This window comes from Cygnus atratus, chromosome 2, assembly GCF_013377495.2.
Source record: "Cygnus atratus isolate AKBS03 ecotype Queensland, Australia chromosome 2, CAtr_DNAZoo_HiC_assembly, whole genome shotgun sequence".
NCBI classification, from domain to species: domain Eukaryota; kingdom Metazoa; phylum Chordata; class Aves; order Anseriformes; family Anatidae; genus Cygnus; species Cygnus atratus.
In genome coordinates, this window is record NC_066363.1 from 157,667,915 (window position 1) to 157,691,106 (window position 23,192).

The 23,192-nt window shown below is 38.4% G+C and overlaps 1 protein-coding gene across 8 annotated transcripts in view; it reads right to left on the reverse strand.

Moving 5' to 3' along the window:
- Positions 1–8,622: 8,622 nt before the first annotated feature.
- The window catches only part of TSNARE1 (t-SNARE domain containing 1), a 461,960-nt gene continuing 447,390 nt past the window's right edge, over positions 8,623–23,192 (reverse strand). For all 8 annotated transcript variants that reach the window (XM_035566387.2, XM_050708986.1, XM_035566390.2 and 5 more), the window contains one exon: positions 8,623–9,591. The gene's annotated coding sequence lies outside the window, so the exon portion shown is untranslated. The remainder of the gene's footprint in view (positions 9,592–23,192) is intronic.

Consider the following 23,192-nt stretch of genomic DNA (forward strand, 5'->3'; position numbering starts at 1 on the left):
GCAATAGTTCTGTGGTCAAGGAAGAAGCACTAAAGGACTCTCACCAGTACTACTGAGACTTGTGTGGCTTATCAACTTATCTTTTTCCTGATCTCATGAACCACTCCAGGGGCTTATCTCACCTGCAATCATCCTTTCAGACCTGCTGACATGGCCCAGCCAGTTCCCCTAGTTTATACACTTCTATACTGTACTTACTGACTGCGATAGAAACCAGTAAGAGACCATTATCCCCCTTCTAACCTACTGCCTCCATGTAACTTATAATTGGGTTGTGCCTGGGGAACATTAACTCTCCAAAGGTGTATGGAAATGTTTTCTCTGACTGGTGATCTGGGGGATTTTATTGTTCTGATTACCACCTTGCTTTTCTGTTCTTAGCTCCAGTTCTTGATTTTAATGCCTGCCATATCTCAAGAGGTTTTGCAGAGAAAGAACTAATTTTCTGGAGAGGAATGTGCAGGTTTTCTTGTGGTACAAAGTATGAATAGGGAGAATGGTCAAGTGAATAACAAATCAGGGTATGAATCAAAGACTGCTAAAACCAAGAACATTATTATTAACTGCAGGGGCTTTGGGTTTTGTGATACAGACTATATCTTATACTGTCACTGCTTAGTGAAGGGGTAAAAAAATGTAAAAAATATCCCACTTTGTGGGAAACTGTGCTTAATAACACGTGGGAGAGACTGCTAAGAGCAGGAGAACAGAGTATTTCTCACTTAGTCTCTAACATGTTTTGTTCTTTTAATAATAAAGGGGTTTATTTGGAGGTTGATCACAATTCCCCAGCCCCTTAGTATCAATGCAGTCTGAGTTCAAACTATACAATCCATAATTCAGTGGCAAGCCTTTACTCCTGACCAAGTCAAGAAGTAATAAGATCAGAAGCCAGTGCCAAGATTGCCTCTCTTGTGTGTTTTAGGATAAAGTTCTGCTCCCCAAATGGGCATCTGCATTCAAGCACAAATTTATTTGTTCAAACACAAATCCAGGCTGGGCAGAGAATGGATTGAGAGCAGCCCTGCGGAGAAGGAGCTGGGGGTGTTGCTTGACAAGAAGCTCAACATGAGCAGAAGAAGGACATGGAAGTGTTAGAACAAGTCCAGAGGAGGCCCTCAAGGCTGATCAGAGGGCTGGAGCACCTCTCCTATGAAGACAGGCTGAGAGAGCTGGGGTGGTTCAGCCTGGCGAAGAGAAGGCTCCAGGAAGACCTTACAGTGGCCTTCCGGTACCTAAAGGGAGTTACAGGAAAGCTGTGGAGGGACTCTTTGTCAGGGGGTGTAGGGATAGGACAAGGGGGAATGTCTTTAAACTAAAAGAAAGTAGATTAAGATTAGATATAAGGAAGAAATTCTTCACTCAGAGGGTGGTGAGGCCCTGGCACAGGCTGCCCAGAGAAGCTGTGGATGCCCCATCCCTGGAGGTGCTCAAGGCCAGGCTGGATGGGGCTTTGGGCAACCTGGTCTGGTGGGATGTGTCCCTGCCCATGGCAGGGGGTTGGGACTAGATGATCTTCAAGGTCTCTTCCAACCCAAACCATTCTGACTCTATGATGTGTTTTTGGCTGGACAGATCAAATCACTAATTATACTATCACAAGCTTGGGAGAAATCCATGGCAAATATGTGAAAAAGTTTCAGTGTTGTGGACTGAGTAGTATAAGGGAGTGTTGAATAATACCTTTTTCCAGACAGATAATTTTTAAACGTTGCCAAACCTTCTCCCTACCCTAAACCTCACCAGACTATCTTCCAAATTCTTATCTCCTACCTCTCTCCCCCTTTGCTAGTGTTACTAATATGCAGTTCTACCTGTATTTCTAGCACCATCTCCAGATCCTTTTCTTGCTATCTCACCAGCTCATATATGGTGTCTTTAAGAGCTGAAATTAAGAATAAAGATCCTATCAGGCATCAATCAGGTATTCCACCTTTTGGAACAAACCTACAGTTTTTTATTTATTATTATTATTGTTATTGTTATTATTATTATTTTGCCACAGAAACAAACGAACAAACACTGTTCAACAGTGAAACTGGAAAAATGAAGTTCACAGCCAATGTTTCACCAGTGGTGGAGACTAAGACCGTACTGCAGTGAGTTACGGTGCAGTCTGTCTTTTTGGTGCTTGGCTGCTGTTCTTCCTTCAGTCTTTGAAAGTTGTTCTCTCCTCACCTATTAGAAGAGACCCCACTAGTATCTCCATGCCTTGATGAATCACGTAGTTAGGAGAAAGGCAGAAATATTTACCTCCAATAGGAAGCTAACAAATGCGTGTGAGCAGAACAACCACAGTTGTTATGGAGCTTTTTATATAAGAGATGCCTTGAAGACTTTTGGCATGGTGATGCTGCATAGATGATGTTCATCTTGAAAGAATGGTTATAGACTGGCAGGAGAGTAGGACACACCTCATGCGTTAAATCACTGATTAGTTGGTGATATTTGCTGTCATTTTTCACTATGATCGGGAAAATACTTCTGTTCATACGGGGTCAAATTTGGCTCTGTTCAAACTTGAGACCCAACTGGCTTGGAAGACACAACCATATTAACTAAAAAATTAACAGCAGTTTCCACCCCAAACATTCATCTCTCTGGCTCCAAAAATTGAAAAATAAAATAAAATACATTTTTTTGACTTTATTACATATTTATATTTTCTGAATCCTCTTCAGCCATTATTCAACTTTCTCCACATAGATGTCATCTCATACTCTTCCCAGTAAGTCCTTTCATATCATGCAGTATGAGTGTGTGAGTATACACCATGCATACCACTTCTCTGACATCATCTACTGCAACATTCCTCAAAAAAAAAAAAAAAAAGTCTTGATAATCAGAACTATATAAGGTCATTTAGTAAGCTTCTAATCTCCTTAAAGAATGTAGAATGACTCTTCTTCAATCCTTGCACCGTGCTTGTATTTTCTCCTTCGGGGACCGTAGATATTGCAAGAACCTGGAAGAATTTACAAAAGTTGCCTTCTTCTGCCTTGCTCATCTGCCTCTGTGGAGTATTTTATATGTTCTTATGTCAAACAAAGATGAAGTTTCAGAAGGTCAGTAGCACTTCAAAGCATAGGAAGGATCAATATGAGATTTGGAAAAGTGGGAAGAAATAGCCCTGATATTTCTAGTGGGCTTTATGGCCCACTAGAGAGAGATCTGGAATTGGAGCATTGTGAAAGGAAACTCAATCTAGACTTACCCCACCTAACTGAGGCTCTAAATTTTGAACACAGTCACTCTTGGGAAACATAAGCATTGCCAGAGGGTACTACAGCCTATCCCAAGATCTCTTCCTACTGACTGTAAAGGGAGATGAAAGTGGCTGTGCTCCTCATTTAGACCCTTAAAGTAAGATGAGGCAAATCTGGGCTCTGCAGTGAATCCAACTTACCTGTGAAGCGAATGAGCTCTTAAACCATCCTGTAGGTTGAAGAATTGCTGAGTCTGTGCTCTGAATGTGCAGGACTAGAGGATCCTGGCACTTGCTTTCCAGCACTTAGCATTGCTGCTGATCCTGTCAGAAACACCCCAGTGGAGACATAAAGCATGGAAAGAAAAGGAGAAGGATGGTGTAATCACAGATGTCTGATGTTTTCCTACCTGCTGCTGTCAAAAGTGTCGGTCTTCACTTCATGATTTTGCATTCTGCTAACTGCCCATTTGCCATGCATTACAAAAGCTGTCCCAGTATGTCAACATACTCTATAGGGTTCTATTTTTTTGTTATTTCATTTATCTAGCGTGACAGCAAGCTGGCTACTAGGGAGTTAGTACCACAGCTAGACAGATGATTGCAGTAATCATGCCTGCTTTTTGCTGGGTTCCTTTTCTCAGCAAACACCCTGCACGATCTCACAACCAAACATTATCTCCAGTGTCCATCAGCTGCACCAGGCGGAGTCCCACAAGCTCTCCAGCTTGTCTCTGCGTGTTCCTCCTTCCTCCTTCAGGGTTAATGTCCTGCAGTGACATTACTACAAACAGCATGAAAGCAGCCTGCGCAGCTACACAATCACATTTGCACTCTGCATGGTCTGTAAGGCACTCTCTCAAGCACACCTCCCATCTATTCCCTCATACAGTGCCAAATCAGTTGCTCTGGGGATAACTTGTGAGGGTTTTATGCATGCACCTAAAAGGTTTCCCTCAGGTCCTCTCTTGGGTAAAACTTTTGACCCTTGCCTGTCATGAACTTTGTGACTTTTTCCTCTGAAAAAAGAGACCCAGCACAGAGATCATTCGCTGCAGCCTACTGTACTGGTGTTATTCCTGAGGGGGAGAGATCACTTTAGGTTGTCAAAGGGAGCAAAGCAACCAGGCAGAAGCTGTAATAAGAATATTGAAAATTCAAGCAAAACATTTTCAAAAGTGATTTCACTTGGGGCATGGATTAATTTCCTCAGGGAGTTGGTAGAGACTCATTGGAGGTGCTTGGACAGAAAATTGTTTTTAACACTTAGACAAGTGAGGTGAGAGGAACTCCAACACTTGAATGGCATTAAGGTGATGGTAGCAATCTCTCACACACCTGAGCTCCATTAAACTATTTTAATCCTATAAAACCTTCAGTGGAAAAAGTTGTTTTCCCCTCCAGGGTCTACAAGGCCTTCAAACGTAGATTTTAATAATCCTGTTGACTTAGCCAGAAAGCTGGAAATGCATGTTCTCAGCACTTAAGAGCTTGCCTTTCAGAATAGCCAATTGACCAGATTCAGCTGATTTCAAGCAGCAACACAGCTGAAAGGAAATGGGTGACTCAGGTTGAGGTATCAGGTCCATATTCTACATCACATGTAAGTAATGAAATTTTGATATCATTTACGTTTCATAGCCTGTCTAAAGAGCACTTCATTGCCACCTAAAGGCTGCACTGGCAGAAGGCTGGTGTACAGGGTTACACTGGGGTGAGGACCTTTCTAAGTCCAGACAGGGTAGGGACCTGGAACTTCAGATCATCAGCCCTTTACTCCAACAGGCCTCTGATTCCCTATTCAGTTTGGATTTTTTTTTTCTCTGTAAGAAGAGTATAAGGATGGATAGCATATCTGGGAATGTCTGCCTTATTTTTGTTCTGTTTTTGTTCTGTATTGTCTTCTGTTTCCCTACATGTTCATTAGCAAGGAAAGAAAGAAGAATCTGTATTAAAATCAGTAAATCTTTTAAATATTCAATTTCCTACACATTTCCTACAAGGTCACCCCATATAACATCAAAAATCCTAAGATGCTCACCTTGATGATAGGCCTTTATTCACTTTTATGCATGTGTCTATAGCTATGATAAGCAGGGATTTGGAAATTAACCATAACTATAGTTCACTGGAATAAAGGTTACAAAAACAACAATGACTTAGCTTCTTTCCTAAATGGCATCTGATACTCTTAAAACACACGTTTCATTTGTCAACAGCATCCAAGGATCAGGAATCCCTGATTTTTATTGTGAAATTTATCAGTTTCTGACATTTCTGTGTATAATGATCAAGCAGATTACCATTCATCATGTGTTTTATTCATCTTCTTTCCATGGCAAGGTAAAGTGTAGTTGGTCCACTGTCCACAGCAAATGATAAATTCTAGAGTCAGTAATACAAAGAAGAAGCCAATTAAACTACCTTATTACCTCTTACTAAGCTGCTCCAGACCAATTATAACCATATTTCTTTGTGGTCTAATTAGGTTCAACTCAGCTCCACAGCGTGGAAGCCTGTAATGAATGAAAGCATGAGAAACATGGTTCAGACCCAATGTGAAGGATCATTAATATGCTCTGGGCTGCTGCTTTGGAAGAGTCTGCACCTAATTATGTGGGTTAATACACTTATACTAAATGGATGAATCGGGGCTATTTTCAGTGTCTCAAGGCCTCTTAAACCAAAAGAACTGTAGATTAATAAGTTGTTAGGGAGTGATCTGTTGACCTGCCCTATCGTTCTTCATTTTCAGTCTATATGTTCTTATAGGCATGAAATGCTCAAGTGGAGAAATGTGCTAATCATTGCCATTTCTGTTCCTCTTTCCCTGGCGCTCACCTGAGAAATTATCCAAACTGAAGCAAAATAGAGAGCATCTGATATTTCCAATAACTTCAATTGACTTTGGATCAAAACACACCATGTACAGGAGATAATAGATGCTTTACTAGCATAAAATAGCTCAGATAATAGACTGAACTACTTTCAGCTAGATGTAGCTGTCTAAAAATCAGGCATATAATTTAAAGCTACTGTGGAGGATCTCTCTACAGCTGACTGAAAGAGTAAGTCATACAGACAAAGCAAGTAACCCAAGTAAAAGACGAAAGGCCAAGTCAGCTGAGACTATTCACACCAGAAAAGAGATATATTAGGGAGTATGTAAGAGAGGTCTGCAAAATCATGATGGGATGGAAAGGGCGTATTAAGACGCCCTATTCCTATTTTGATGGAAGGAAAAAAGGGACAGTAAATGACAGCAGCAGGAGCCAAGTTCAAACTGGAAGAATTAGTTTTGTTTGTGTGTTTGTTTTCATAGTAAGTAATAAACCTGTGAAATTCCTTTCTCCTTTACAAGCTACATTAACATCAGGAAATCCACTTAATGGAAAAATTAAGAACAGAGACTGGCAGAGTGTTAGGAATGAAGGTTCAGAGGTAATTTTTCTGTCCCTCAGGTACTTATTTTTGGCCGGTGTTGGAGACTGAGTACCAGGTGATACAGACCCTTGAGGTGAATTAGTAGAATGTTTTTTATGTCCTACCCTGTGGAGATTAAGACATATAATGCTCCTCTGAACTTCCTCCTAGTTAGCTTAAGCAACCATCTTCCCAGCGCAATAGATTTATGTATTTCATAAAAGCTTTAACAGGTACTGTGAAAGTGACCAGAAGGTCAAAAAATTGTTGAACAATAGATGGTAGGTACAACTGTGTCAGCCCTTTTACAAAGACCTCAGATCTGAGAAATTTTATTGCCTTCTGAATTGTTTGATTAGTTGACAGTAACTGACATGACAGATAAGTTTGTTTTATCATGTTCACACTTGCCCTTAAGGCACTAGGGATGAAAACTACTTCCTATTCCTCTCCTGAGTAAGAGGACCTGACAACTTAATTGAATTGTGTGCTCAGCTCACTACAGTTCCGATATGCCTGTTTTTAATTTATTTTGTCACAATCTTTTTAATTGTTATTGCTCTGTTGCCAGCATGCACTAGCTTATCGGTAATGTCCACAAAAAAGTGTTAATTAGAATTGTCCGCTGTCACACCCCATTTCCAGATTAACCCCACACACCATGGTGGCTCAGGGAATCTGCCCAAATTAAAGTTTGTGATGCCGGGGGGTTCTTAGTTTGGTGTCTCTGTGTGTGATATTGTAAGGAAGAATAAAACTATGCCAGTGTGTATACTCAGTGTTCTCATCTAAAGGGACAGAAGCATCAATAGCATAAGCAGCTGTTTAATGGCCTTGTTGTATATATTTGCTGTGAGGAAGGAAAAGGCAAGTGTGCCCGAGAAGTGGATGTGGAATAGAAAACACATCTTCTGCAGCAACATACTGTTTTATGGCAACCTAATGGAATATATTTTTTAAAAAATAGCATTTGTCATTATAAGAAAGTCCATAATACACAATGGAAAAGGAATGTCTGTGTTGCCACACATAGACTTCATGCTTGCTCTAAGCCAGGCAGTGTCTACAGTTTCAGCAGAGAAATACTTCACCTGGGTCATTGGTGCCAAATCCATCAGCTGTGTAAGTTGGCTCATTGTAAGCTCCATCAGTCTGTCTCTGCACTGCATCATACTAATGAGGTAATCACTGAGCTTCTAATGAATGGGATTAGCGAATAGGCAGGGATTGTTCATTTTGAATCCCTTGTTCAAATGCAACTCGAGGCTCTCAAAATATTTGCTTGCAATCAGCTATGAGCTGGGTTCGTTTCAGCTCTTACTGACTAGATGAAAATCATTTTCATCACTAGAGAATTTGCCAATTTTGCTGATAGAGGCAGCCTGCAATTTGTACTGGAAATAAACAGGGAGCTCTATTTCAGAAGTAAAATATCTGTAGAAAGGTAAAGACAGAGGCATCATTTGTAATTTCACACCAATTCTCATTTTTTTTTTTTTTTTTGGGGGGGGGGGGGGAGGGAAGTATAATCCTATTAATTACCTCTTCTTAATAGCCACTGTTGAATATTACATATGACTGAGTTATGTAGACTTTGCCAGTTAGATCTAGGGAGAAACACACACACACACAAAATTAAAAACAACAACAACAACAAAAAACAACAACAAAACTCTAACTTTTGTTTCCCTTCCAAACCTAACTGCACTGATTTAAAAGTTTTACACTTTTGACCCTGAATGAGCTTAAGCAACTGCAAGACTTTTCTGAGCATTTTCTGTGCTCAACCTTTACTGACAAAAGACTGCATCAGCTTTTTGGAAAGGAAGTATGTAATTGAAATCAGTGCAGGTGAGAATCTAGTTTAATATTTATTATTCTTTTCTAAACCTTCACAGTAACCAATACCACATATCATATCGAGGTACCTGATTTTATTTATTTATTTATTTATTTATTTTCTGGTGAGACACTGTGTTGCTAAAAGATGTAACTTTTCACGAAGAATAAAAAAAAAAAAACCATTTTGTGAAATTCTCTTCAATACTTCCTACGACATTTTAATTAAAACCATTTCTGAAATGCTTTATTTGCTGGAGGAAAACTGCATTTACAGTACATAACACATTTAAAGATGAATTTAAATTGCATATTCAATCATGTTTCAGCAGAAATTATTGTGCGCGAAAATAGAACAAAATCCCAAATGCTGGATTCATTGAAACCTATGAAATTAAATCAAATACAAAATCTGACATTTTTCATGAGATGCTTTGCTTGATTTTTTTAACAGATTATAGATTTTATTTTTTAATTTTTTTAAAAAAAAGGGGGATATGTCTTAATGTTTATTTGTTCTGCTCTTGCACTAGTGTTTCTCATAACAAATGTGTTGTTCTATGCATACAATGGTATCAACTAAGTATCTCATTGATTGGTTTGTAAATGACACATGTAATTGTGAAAATATTTAGCTCAGATCTGCAGAGCAAATTATAAAGCAGCAGTGTACAGAATGAGAATCTGAGCTGGATTATATTTTAAAATGTAGAAAAACAACCACACACACACAAAAGAATCAAACAAAAGACATTGACTTTCATGGTTTTAAATGAGCAGAACTGTTAAAAACGCAAACAATACAGATGAATTCACAGCTACATATCTCACAGCACACAGGATACCAGATATGGAGGCAAAGAAATAACATTCCCCAGATACACAGGGGACACAATTAAAATTCATAACGCTAGTTAAAACATATCTTCAATGAAGGGGAAAAAAAAGTTATCTGCAATTATATTAACACATGGTATAAAACTCAGCTTTTCTTTCATACAATTACAGTATTTGTTGGTTATAGCAGTTTTAATACACTGTGATCAGTAAAGCAGACATTGATATAGGGCCTGAATGTGAAATGCCTTGAGAATCCATTCCACTTCATGGGGTGCTCACAGGCTCTGCAAAAGCAAGAATAATAGTTAAGCATTCATGGGATTCCCAGAGATTTGCTGATATAATGTTATTTCTGATGGAAGGATGGCTACTCAAAATGATGCCAAAATGCAACAACAAAGTAGACATAACTCAGAAAAGTGTATTTTCACTGATTCCAGTATAAAATAATTGTGGAAGTGGAAGGGGTGGAGAGAATAAGAATAGAGACAAATCAAATTTATACAGAAAATATGTAGTATAATCTAATGTGGCAAAGAAATGGGTGGATTTTGCATTCTCTTCAATGCCAGCAGTTCCCATACCTAGAGGATAGTAAGTCTGATTTTAAAAATACATTTTCCTGAAAAGTGCACTAAGAAACTGGAGTGTGACATTGGTGTACTTTGCAGAAGAGAATATATCTTAGAAACATTTCTCTTTTCCATTTCTCCACAAAATGAAGCCAGTAGACACTTTCACTTGATAGGAAGGACTCTCACCATATCATGTGTAGATCTCTACACGATAAAATGTTTATATTGCCTAATGTAAATAGTTAATGAAAATACAGATGCAATTAAAAATATATATAATTTTTAAATATTTTTAAATTATTTTTTTATAAAAGTTCATGCTTCTCTCTTATAGCTATAAGAGAAGCCTCCTAGAATGACTTCAAAGATAGACATCTGCACTATAGACAAAGGTTAGAGGTTAAACAAACTGTATTTTTGCACTTATTGTGAAACAGCTTTGGCTGTTTGTTGTAAATATCACCATGAAAAATACAAACAGACTTTTGTAGTGGTTGCATTTTTTTCTACCTGTACTTCCTTCTTTGTGTATATGCTATGCTAGAAAATCTGGTCCTACTTGGTATTAAGGAAAAGGAAAGAAATGGAAATTTTTTCTGTTGCTATCAGTAAAACCATAACAGAGAACAACTCTGTTGTTGTTGACTACTGCTGAAAACCTTAGAATTGCTCTTTGTTTTAATTACGCTTTACTCTAAATCAAGAACAATGTCAAAATGAAAAGATAAGCACATATTGTTATTTATGCCAATTATTAGAATTGTTCATAGTAAGATATTATTTAGATAATCTTGTGAAATCAAACATCCATTGTGTGCTGTGGTGCACTCAATACAAAGCATAGAAGATAGTGTCTTGCATTCACATAAACACTGCAAAGAGCTAATAGAAACACTCTTTAATGAGAAAGAGTATTCTTCTGCACATGATGTTCATCTCAGCTAATTTAAGTTGTGTCTCTCCATCTGAGTATAATGCTTCCCAGGCTCCAGGTTCCTATTACGATAATTACAGATATAATCAATACAGCCAGTGGATTTTTAGGGTGGGAGTCATGTCATTTGAATAAAGACACCATCTTCAGAACGACCTAGATTTCACTCATTGTTGCTGACTTGTATTAACTACAAAGAGATCTTCAGAATGACTCTCTTAGATGTAGAAGTATACACTGTGGACACACAAACTAAGTTGTATAAGTTCAGTAGTAGAAATTCTTCTAATATCAGAAACGTATTTGCTAGAGTTACTCAGATGAGTAGAAAGGCTCTGGAAAGGAGATTGGCACTAGGAATCACATTGCCTTTCCATTCACTCTGGAACCATTTCGACTACCCTGCTCGCTGTTAACATTTCCTAATCTTTCTTCAAAGAGGAAAGGCTGCAGGTAAAGTGAGGAGAAAAGAAAGGAACATTTCTGCAGTTGTCAATAAACAATATGGTCGCTGTCTATGTAAGTCACAGAAGAGATGAGGTGGGAAGAGACCTCTAGAGATAATCTAGTCTAACCACTATCTCAGTGCAGGGTCAGCTAAAGTAAGGTCATCAGAGTTGCGTCTAGTTGCATTCTGCGTAGCTCCAAGGATGGACGCCTCCCTGGGAAACCTATTTCCATTTGACAGTTCTTAGAGTAAAAAAGTGTTCTCTTATCTTTAAACTAATTTTCTGTATTTCAGTTTGTTGCCTCTTGTCCTGTCTGTGGAAACCACTCAGAAGAGTCTAGTTCCATAATCTCTATAACCCCCCATTTGCATAAATAACACGACTTCTCCAAGCTGAACAATCCCAGCTCTCAGCCTCTCCTTGCATGTCAGGTGCTTCAGTCCCATAATCGTCTTCCTGGTCCTTTGCTGACCTTGCTCCAGTATGTCCATGCATCTCTTTTGTCCTGGGGAGCCCAGCACTGGACACAGAACTCCAGATGTGGCTTGCCAGTGCTGAGTAGAGGCAAAGGAGCACCTCCCTTGACCTTCTGGCCACAATCTGGCTGAGATGCAGGTGTTAGCATCACAGAACCACCAAATAGTTGTCAAGATTTCTTAGCACTGTACTTAGTCAACAACTGTGTAAACGACAAATTCAAATCAATCACTAACAGAAGGCTTCCTTAAAGACCTATAAAGACACCGTATGTGTGCATTTATATGTATGTATGGGGTTGGGGGTTGAGAGAGCTTATGTGTGAGCACACATTCCTGTGTATGGGAGAGAAAGAATGAAGTCTAATCAAGTCCTGCAGACTTTGGACAGGCTTTGTCTCCGAGGACTGAAATGAAGGGCACCATATTTTTGACATGAAAGCAAATTTCACTACCAGCACAAGCCATTGCTCTTGGCAGGTTCTGAAGCTACTGTGAATAATGAATCTTGATTTGCAGACAGAGAAAATATTCAACATTACTAAAAACATTTAAATTATAAATAGACAATATATAGACTTGGCTTTTGTGCAACAAGAGGATCTCCAGAAACAAACTAACTGCAAGATACATTGGGCCATGAACCAACAAATTCAATATATGTTTCTGGCACAGTTGGAGATTAAAATTAGTTATTTTCACTTATTGAAAGAGAGTTTGAGTTCTGTCCTACTCTTAGATTTTGAATAAGGAGGTTTTTTTTTTTTTTTTTCTACTAGTTGCTATGGTAGTAATAAGGATTGTAATGCTGAGTCTAGCAGTTCTAGTCATAGAGTACACAATCTTGTGTTAACAGCAGAACTAAATTACAATCCCTAGCAAATAAAATAGAAATAAAATAAAAATACAAAAATAAAAACAATGTTGGGGCAGATCTTTGGGAACTTTACAAGTAGAAACCTGGGTGACGAGGCTTTGCTTGTCCACATTTCGGCGAATCATTTCTATTACACTCACAGTTAATGACAGGAAACAGGCACATTTAACCTGATTCTTTACATGCATGAAGAGAGAGGGCAGGAAAGGAAAGACAAATGGAAAAAGATTCTACTGCCATCAGACTGCTAAGACTACTCTCCGATGCAGGCTTACAGACCTTTTCACTGTGAACCACAAAATCAGACAGATGAACCTCTCCAGTCACGTGGTGGCTATAAGTTGCAGTAGGAATCTGAGGTATGAATCCATCCCACAGCCCTCTTTGGCTTTAGAGAAGAATCTTTGCAGTTTACAGTGCAAACTCTGCTCATTTATTTAGTCTAGCTTGTTCTGCCTGTGAATTAAACAGCTAGTCTCATGAGAAGATAAATTTTCCAGGATGAAAAACAAACTTGATCCTATCTGCTGTTGTTTTGAATCATGTGAGATCTGTTTTTGCTCTAAGAAAATGTGATGATACCTATCATACTGTGTAAATAAGTCTTGACAATATAACTTCTTACTTTTGCAAAGTTATACAGATATTAAGGCTTTTTCATAGACATTAACCTCAATGAACTTTTTTGTTGGAAGGACTCATCCAGATAAATTGCACTCCCTTATCAACAACAGTTGACCTTTCACAACATTTTTTTTTGTGATGAAGAACCTAAACTCACATGCAAGGCTGATAGTGGACATATCATCTTGTGACATGAGTCTCTAAGTTTTCTGTTTCTGAAAAGCCTCAAGAGAATACTGAAAGTAGAAAACATATGGTTGTTTTTCTGCCTCTGAGAGACAGAATAGACATATATAGATATAGAAATAGATATAATAGAAATATCAGAGAATAGATATGCGTACAGAGCATAGTAGTTCTGAGAGGTAGAGAAAACTCTCAGATTTTCCAGACATGGCTGATATATTTTTCTTATGTGTTTAGAATTCACCAGATCACCAGCTTTGGACATCGATATCAAATTTAGCCCCATACCAGACATCCCTCTGCAGGTCATGCTGCAACTTGATTGAACTTCCACCTGTGATGGTGTGGAATGGTTTCTGAGGACTCAAGTCTTTCCTTTCTGATCACCTTCCTATGAAGGTTTCAACCTGGGCCTGATATAATTACATTATTATATACATTAATGCTAAATGATGTATTTTCAGGGTAGAAAAAAAGATGAAGTAAAGACAAAACTCACAAAACAAATGCTAAGGAAAAAAACCAACCAACCAACCAACCAAAAACAGTATATCCTGCATCTTTCAAGCTGAAGCTAATCAGACACCAGATTAATCCAAGAACTTCATTACACTGACTTGTGACAAGAACTTCATCACTGACATTGTGAATCTCCCAGCCTTAAGCTTTTATCTGGGTCTTTGTTCAAAAGTACTATACAATGATGAGATTTTGCCTTCAGTAAAGCTTTTCCATCAGTTAAAATTATTCCTTTTTAAATAGTCCTTCCCACAAATTTTCCAAGGAAGTAAATGATACCCACTTTTCATTGCAGAAATCTTCTAAAGACATTTCTCTAGTGCACAATGCTCACAGCAGAAAAGCCGCTGTTCTATTCAGTCACACTGGCCATTTCTGCTTATACTGTAATTTTAACAACAGGTTCTTAAAATAGGACAGACCTAATAACCCAAGAGCCTTCTGTCAGGAAATAAATAAATAAATAAAAATGAGAAAGCAGGGTGATGATATATTTCATAGAATATTGCTTCATATTCACTTAGTCATTAATTTCTTCCATGCATTCTCTTAACTGCTTGAGTGGGGCCCAGCAACCCTTTTTCATCCAACTATACTGAAATAATTTCTCTTTATTTTAGAAATAGAAAGAATAGAAATCTTTTGGAACTTCAGAAGACTTCTGGCTCTGGCTTAAATTGCTTTTTAATTTAGCAACTGGAGATCGTCGGTAATATAGAAGTTTAACAGGTAAATGTTAATGCAGGTGAATGGGCATCTTTTGGGGATGTGCCTATGTTTTGACGAGTCCAAAATAGATGTCTCTATGAGCCAGCTCCTTAGCACTCACTACAGTGAAAGACATCCAAACCATTTTCCAGCTCCATGCTAGAAAATTGGCATGTGGCTAGTAAGAATTTACTCCCATGCATTGCCACTTCTGAGCTGTAAAGATTTGTTTTAGCAAAGCAAATTCCTTACCAGTGTTGGAGTATATGGCAAAGTTTTTAAGAAACATGGAACTGAATAAGGCCGTGCAAATCTATTAAAAATTCTGTAACCGTGTCAGAATCTGCACCTAGAAGTCAAAGCTGTGCAACAGTGCTAGCTGAATTTTGAGGACTGTGAGAAGATCCATTTCACAGAAAGGTGAAGTGCCCAGGATTTGGGACATGACACATAACAGATGAGATGGGAAGGAGGGGAAGGAGAAGCAGTAATTTTCCCCAAATTCTTAAAAATACATATTGCTATGGAAGTAGCAAGATGATGTGGCAATAACATGCAACCAATCTTTAAATTTCAAGGATTTTTGTATTATCTGGTGTTGACAATGTGCAACATCAGATAATGACATCTCAAACTCTACTCTGATTAAACAGCAAGTAAGTAGCAAGTTTCAGAAGCATTGTTTTATCAGATTAAAACATGGTAAAAATCCCCTATATCTGAATAAAAAGATATTGTTTCTTTTGCCCTCATGGCAAACTGTGCATAGCAGAGTTGTGTATGATTGATAAGTCATTACATAGTTCTTTAACATGACAATGTTTACTCCAAGATACAGTTGCATTTCAACCTCCAGTAAGTTCTTATTATTTGAGCCATAAATTTGACATAAGCCCTGAACGAATTATTTTGAAGTTGTGTGAGGTGTAAAAATTTGATTCTGACAAGTACTTCCAGTAAGTTCTGACAGAAGTCCCCAGGAGCTACCTGGAGCACAAATGTGTGAGCGAGCTAATGTAATTCACCAAAGATTCACTGACATTTTACTAGCTTTTTCTCTGGCCAGTGTTTTGGGCCACAGAGGCTCACTTTCTCCAATTTTTTTTTCTATACTTCCTGCATTAGACCACTGATCATTAACATTGGCCTCGCTGCAGATGCTTCACCATCTTATATATAGATTATTCCATGTGTTTTGCTCCAGCTCAGGGTCCAACAAGACACGCTTTTTCAGACAACTTGCAAATAAAATGTAGGAAATAGGCAGAGGTATCCAAAGCTGACATCCAGGTATAAATAAGCAGGCAATCCTGCTCTCCAGTCAAGGTGTGCTTAAACGAAGAACTCCTTCAAGCCTATGCCAAAACAATCAGGCAAGAGAAGGAATAAAAAACAGTTAAAACAGTCTTGCTTCTTCTCCAGGTCACAACTCAAAGAAGACGCTTCCTTAAAACATGCTTGTTTTTTTTCTCCATGTTATCCTTGTAGAAGCACTGTCATCCTACTTCTCAAAGGAAGTCTCTCATTTGGGATGTCCTTCATGACTGTCCAATAACAAACAACCTTATCTGGAACCACCTTCTTCTGGAACAAGTTCCCCTGGGAAGTGGTCATGGCACTCAGCCTGACAGAATTCAAGAAGCATTTGGACAATACTCTCAGACATATGGTTTGATTTTGAGGAAGTCCTGTGTGAAGCCAGGAGCTGGACTCAATGATCCTTGTGGGTCCCTTCCAACTCAGGATATTCTGTGTTTCTCTGAGTCTAAGAATGAAACGCAGAGGAGTGAGGCTCCAAGAGGTTTAATCAGTGGCAGAAGGGTTATCACTTCATTTTGTTGACATGAAAAACAAGGTTAAAATTGCCAGCAATGAGTGATCTAAATCTAAGTGACATTAAACAGATGGGATTGAATGTCCAAGAAAATAGCATGGATCTCTCTCCATCTATGAGCTCTCTTTGTACGTTAAGCTGCACTAAATTTGATGAACTACAAGATACAGCCTTTTCCTTGCATTTATCTCTTTATTTTTGAAAGACAATTTGGGGCAGCTTGGCAGCTTTGGGAGTGGACACGTTAGATTAACAGTAAGAAATTCTGGTTCTTAAGAGGAGTAAGAGAAGGAGAACACAGCACAGACATTCTGGATTTGCTGACATTTCAGGAAAGGATGGTTCCTCCTGTTGCCACTTGGAAGAGAAACGTGAATGATTTTGTTCACTCTGGCAAGTGCTGTGGTTGTCAGGCAAAAACTGCTAGTAAAGATGAGCAGGGACAGTGCTCCCAATGCATCTCTTTAACCAAACTTCTACGGTAATGGAGGCAATTTGAAGACATTATCTTAAAAAATAGAGGCCACCACTTACATGGCCCTCCTACCTCACCTTTAGAGTACTCCAGGACAATCTATTTTTTTAGTATGCTTTAACCCCTTTGTCCTAATCCCTTTGTGTTAGTTGTGCAAGCTAACACTTGAGCCAGGCAGTATGTGTCTCCCTTCCCCAAACTGCATGGAAAAGTGATTAGAGTCTCACTTGCCTTGGAACAGCCCACAACTCTTTTGATCTGTGCAGTCACTGCCAATCTTTCCCTAGAAAGACAGAGCTCCCAGACTCTCATTTGGCAACTCCTATTGTGTGGAGGAGGAAGAGAGAAAATGAACTTTATGAATAAACTGCATTATTCTTGGAAGCACTCAGGATAACACAGAAATAAGAGACACAAAACACTGGCCAGATAAGACATTGTGTGCTGGAGACTAATAGAGACTAGATAGCAGACCTGATGAGTCAGCTTGTAGCAATTGGCAAATCTTATGTTTCGCTGGGAGCATGTAGAATTACTGGCATTGGACTGGTATTGGACTTTCAGTTTGGATTAACTATCAGAAAGAAAAATGGTGACTGAGATTAAAATATATCTGGTTGCAGGAAAAGACAATTTCAAAGAGATAGATGCTTAAACACTAGAGTATGTAGCCAAGGCTGCCTAGCATGCAAATCTTTCAGTACCCTTTCAGTGTATCATTACCATTTCTCCATCCCTGAGAATCTGGCAAGAGTTGTGGGAAATACTAGACTTTCACTTTACAGCAGCATTTAACTATTTAAAAAAAAAAAAAAAAAAAAAAAAAGCAGAGCTGTAAAATGTGACAGAAGCCCTTAAATTACAATTTACATGTTAGTGGAGATAGAGGTGATAATCCCTGAGAGAGTCCACAGAAGATACACAGCATGGTTATCACTGAACTCCAACTATTTCAGCTCGGGGAGTAGGAACTGTATGCTCTGTATGTTCGTTAAAGGGAACTGGTGGAAGTATTACATGGTTTTGGTAAAGACAGAGAAAATTAGAGTTGTAAAGTTGACCTCTCAGGAAAGAAAAACAGAATAGGACTATGTACATTGTGTGGCATCTTATACACTGATAGATATTTCAGTGCAACAGCCCTGTATATTCAAATGCAGTAAATACCTACTTCAGATTTTCCTGGCTTTCTTGTTTCTTTGTTTGTTTGCTTTCCAAATAAATAAATAAATAAATAAAAAGAGAAAGACTATTTAACTATGAGTTTTTAATTGATTTTAGTAATGAGGACAGAGACAGAATAGACAAAATTCTGTACTGGAATTAGAACTAGAACTTATGTTTTCATTAAGAACAGTGCTAGACATAGGATTGCTGTACATAGAACTGATTAAAAACAACTAATTCAGTCCATTGATGTTAATAAAATGCTTTTCTGCATCCATCTGAACACTAGCTGTTATTAACTCTTGGGTGATGCTGTTTTTATGCACATATGTTGGCATTATTCATGCATATGATGCTAGGGCTGAAACACTAAATGGAAGTACACTTCACACGGTTGCTTCATTTACCCAGTAGCAGTAAGTACGACATTAACATAAAAAAGCCCATATGAAAGCAGATGTTTTAGGAGACACCAGGGATACTAGAGCAATTGGTTATGGCAGGAAAACATAGGTATGTCAGGGAGTTCATTCTGATATTTATAGATAACCCTGATATGCCTTTTGGATATCTCCTCATAGTGCCAGAGTTTGCTCCTCAGTTGCCTGTTCATAAATGAGAGTAAGAAAAACTGAGATGACATTCACCTTGACCTTTCCCATCATGCTTCTGCTCTATGCTGGTGAAATATTTTGTCTTCAGTTCACCTTCAACTAAATCTATGCAACAGAATGTGTTAGCCTGAAAAGGAACCTTAAGTGACCAGTTCCGGTTTACCTGGCTAAAGTTAAGTGAATTTAATCCTATAATGTGTTATATTTTACTCCTAAATTAAATATTTTTGTATTATCTCCTTCTATTTGCAAGTTTTACTGATTTGCCTTGTATATTTTCTTTATAAATAAAACATCAGTGACCAGTTACACTAGCGCTGAATACACTAGTATAGGGAAGAAAGCCTGTCTTCATAAAAATGTGCCCGGGAAACATGTTCTGTTCCATTTTTTTGTTTGTTTTGTTTTTAATATATACATATTTTTCTTTTTCAGGGGTTCTTTGTTTGTTAGCAAGTTTGAGGTTTGGATTCTTTTGTTTGTTTGTTTGTTTTGTGACCACACACAGTGTTCCCATTTTCAATATGGAGAGCTTAATTATTACCTTTCATACTAAATTATACTGAAGCCATCTAAAAGCAATCTCATATATTCTCCATTTACTACATATATATCTATAGCTTCCATTTTGTTTTCCCTGTATTGTTCTTCATACACACAAAAACATCTCCCGCTGGTTATATGCATGTTCTCCTTAAATCCCCACCAGAAGTTAAAAAATAATTTAAAAATCCATGGATTCAAGGGAAAAAAAAGGGGAAAAATTAAAAGAAAGATCTTCTCTGAGTTACTGAATAAACAATGGTGTCAGAAGTCCCTAAGCAGAAAATAATTGGAGACTTGGAGTATATGTGAGGGAATATTCTGTATATATCATCTGTTATTACCCTTCCCTAGGTGTCTGCTTATGTGTGCTGCTGAAGGCAGGAAATGGGTGGAACAGCCCTTTTGTACCAGCAAGAGTGGGTGTCCTTGTCCTAAAAAGCAGCCAGGTTAGATTTAGCAGGGTGCTTCATCTGTTTGACTCGTTTCTGTTTATTATCACTATCATGAATAGTATCACTAAAGGGATCATGTAGGCTTCCAGAAGTGTCTTAATTTTCTTTTGAAAAGATACAGAAGTTTGTTGGGGAGGGAAAATAATCATGAATAGTCACTGAAGAGCTGCTTATATATCACATATTCTGCATTGTGCTGCTGGTTCCATTTATATGAATGGAAATGATTAAGATTTTACTTACTTTATAGCATCTAGTACTAAGGAATCAACAAACAAAAGAAGGGATATGAAGTATTTAAGAGCTCTGAGAGGCACAGAGAGAACTTTAGGGTATCAAATAAGCGTTTTTACAGCTAAAATCTGATAAACAAAAGGCAGAGGAAGAAAAAAAGGGGGACGCATTTAGGGTTTTAAACGTATCTTGGATATCACAGTGGTGGAGGTCTTTGACATGTTTAACACAAAAGTGAAAAACCAGTCTAGACAAAACACAAGAGATTAAACTGTAGAGAATTATTATGAACCCATGGAATGGAAAGGCGCTTTTGACTTATCTTTAACTCTATGTTTGTAGAATTATTTGAAAAACAGAATAACTATGGTAGTTATTGTGCAGCCTTCTCCACTTGGCACAACTGGGATCTCCTTAGACAATAATAATTAGCAACGAATTTTGGCACTGCCCTCTGCGTGTTTCAGAGGTGTTACTGGCTATCCAGTGTGGCTGAGCAGAAGCCTACACATCCTCACACGCACCAAGCATGAGGAGTTCCTCTCTCCTCAGATATCAAAATTCACCCTTTAACAAGAATGACAGTGGCATTGAAAAAAAAACAACAAGGAAACAAGCACAGAAATAACAAAAAACAAGCAAATAACAAATAATTCTCTGCACTGTTCTTGACCTGGAGTTGGCAGCAGATGGCAGGATCAGAATAATCTCATATTGCAGTTGGCCAAGACTCTATTCAGAAGTCCTTTATGGCCAAAGGTTAAGAATGATGCATCCTGGATGACTTGTGCTTGTATGATAGTCACGTGTGACTGCCACTGGGGCTGTGGTTGGCTGCCTATTGCAAATATCTCCTTCGGGCTCATAAATGTCACAGTCACCTGATGTTATTTCATCCTCCCATTTATTGTGTAGTGATACAAGATCACCACAGGATAAAGTAAAGTCTCACTTCCTTGAGAGGATTCACAAGTTTTGGGGTACAATACATGGAAACACATGGACTCCTCAGCCACTGTGAAATTAATCCCTCTCTGAGAAAGAACACGCACAACTTTTCATTCCCCATAAATCTTACACTAGTAGAGCACTAATTAGGGGAAATCTAATAAACAACAATGATACTAGAGTATTTTGCAATGTGGCCATTGCTTAAATTGATACTAAATTTCCAGCTTCATCAGTGGTGTAAGTAAGCACTTTTAATTTTTCATTTCAATTGATTATCAAGCATACGCAATTAGTTGCTTTGTCTGCACTGAGCTATTCTATGAAATGGATTAATGCAACAGCAAACCCCAGCCCAGCTAGATCTCATAGATCTCATAGCTTTTTTCTTCTGTTTTCCCTGTACTGCATTTCTGTTTGTTTGCAGGTAGATTTCTGCTGCATGACACCCAAGTCTGTCATTTTCAGAGACATCTAAAAGCATACAACTCCTCTAGATCTCCCTCCCTCACTAATGCTATATTGCAGCTGCATCTTGAAATAAACAACTCCTTCCTCCTCTGTAACAGATGGTGCTGTGTAACCCAGACTACAAGCATGTCTGTAGCAGCAGGAATGAAGCAGGAAAGCTGGGCAGATCGGGGTGGGAGGGATGGTGAATGCTCAGGAGACCACTTTCCCTGTTACTCCCAACAGTGAAGATGAAGGAGACGTGAATCATTACGAGAAGGATGGGAACACTCAATGATACATGTCAGGCTGTATTTGAGACCGGCTTCATCGCCTTTTTTCTCTACTGAGAAATAGTAAGTGTTTAAGGGGAAACTGGTGCCACTTAAAAAACAGTTACCTAATTAAACCTCGAATGCAGAAATCTCTGTTCACTCAGAGATGCACTCGGTGATGCTCACCACCTAAGGCAATACCTCAGCCATATGGCACTTCAATAGACACTAGCGCAGGGAGCCCTTTTTATTTTTTAACAGATGGGTGCACACTAGATAGTGCAGCAGGGAAAGGGGGTGAGAATGAAAGAAAATGCAAGGAAAGAGAATCAGGAGAGAAAGACAAAGTTCAAAGGATGAATTCTTATTGAACTCTTCCATTTCTACTCGGAACTGCTGGAGGCCTTGTTTCTTCCCTAGAAAGAACTTCTGTTGTTTTCCAAACCCTTGGATTCAGACTGACGGATCACAAACCTCTTCACAGGAGAGTTGCTACGTGAGGGTTTGTCCTTTATGGGGCTTCAAGGAGAAATGCCACTGATGATTTCAGTGTGTTCTGGCCCAAGTAATAGTTGCACTAGTTTTGGAGCAGGATGAAAGTTCTTAAAGTATTTCTTCTGCTTCACCTTCCCCCTCCAGGGCCATGCTCATGGTGTATATTTCAATCTCAACAAGTTTGAGCTGCATCAAAAAGTGGCTAAAAGACCTCAGAGGAGAAAATCAGTGCTGAAGCATGTTGCAAAGGGAACCTGGCAAATATTGACTCAGTGTCAGAAAAGAGAGGTTTATTTGAAAATAAGCCATTGGGATATCTAGATTTCAGACAGGTCCTGGTATGGCAAGAGTGCACATTCAATGGCAGACATTGCACTGCCAAAATAAGACTAGCAGCCATAGGGACCACAGGTTCAAAGCAATATGGTTCCATTTACATTATGGTTGAAACACAGTTTAATGGTTTCCAAATTTTGTTTGGTTGCCTGCAATTTTCTTCCTCTGGAACAAATGTCAGGGATATAAGATGTTCATGGCTTGGTGTCTGAGACAAAACGGTGCATGAAGCCAGTCAACTCTTCCCATCTCTGTACTGAATGAAGGAGATTTGGAATCATCAGCAGTATGTCTTCACCATCCAACATGGCACTCCAGATAATTTGCTCTGCTGACATTACTGGGACTGTATTACCCAGAGTTACATACCTACTGCAGCTCATATATCCTTGCTGTGGTACTGCATTACACAACACGGAAGGTTGGCTGTATGTGCTTCTGATAAAATACAGTGTGTATTATCTTCTTCTATAAAATCTGTGAATCCACAAGATGTATTTAATATTTATCTAATCAGTGGTTTTTACTATTTGTTCCAACTTCCGATCTTCATCACTATACCATAAAAAAGAACATCTTGTAAATGTATTATCAGAGCAATAATTCCTTTAATGAGCAACTCTCTTGTTATTTTAATATTTAATCTGAATTCTTTAGGAAGCAAATTATAATTAACAAAGATTTTTTTCATTATTATTTATCATTCTCTGC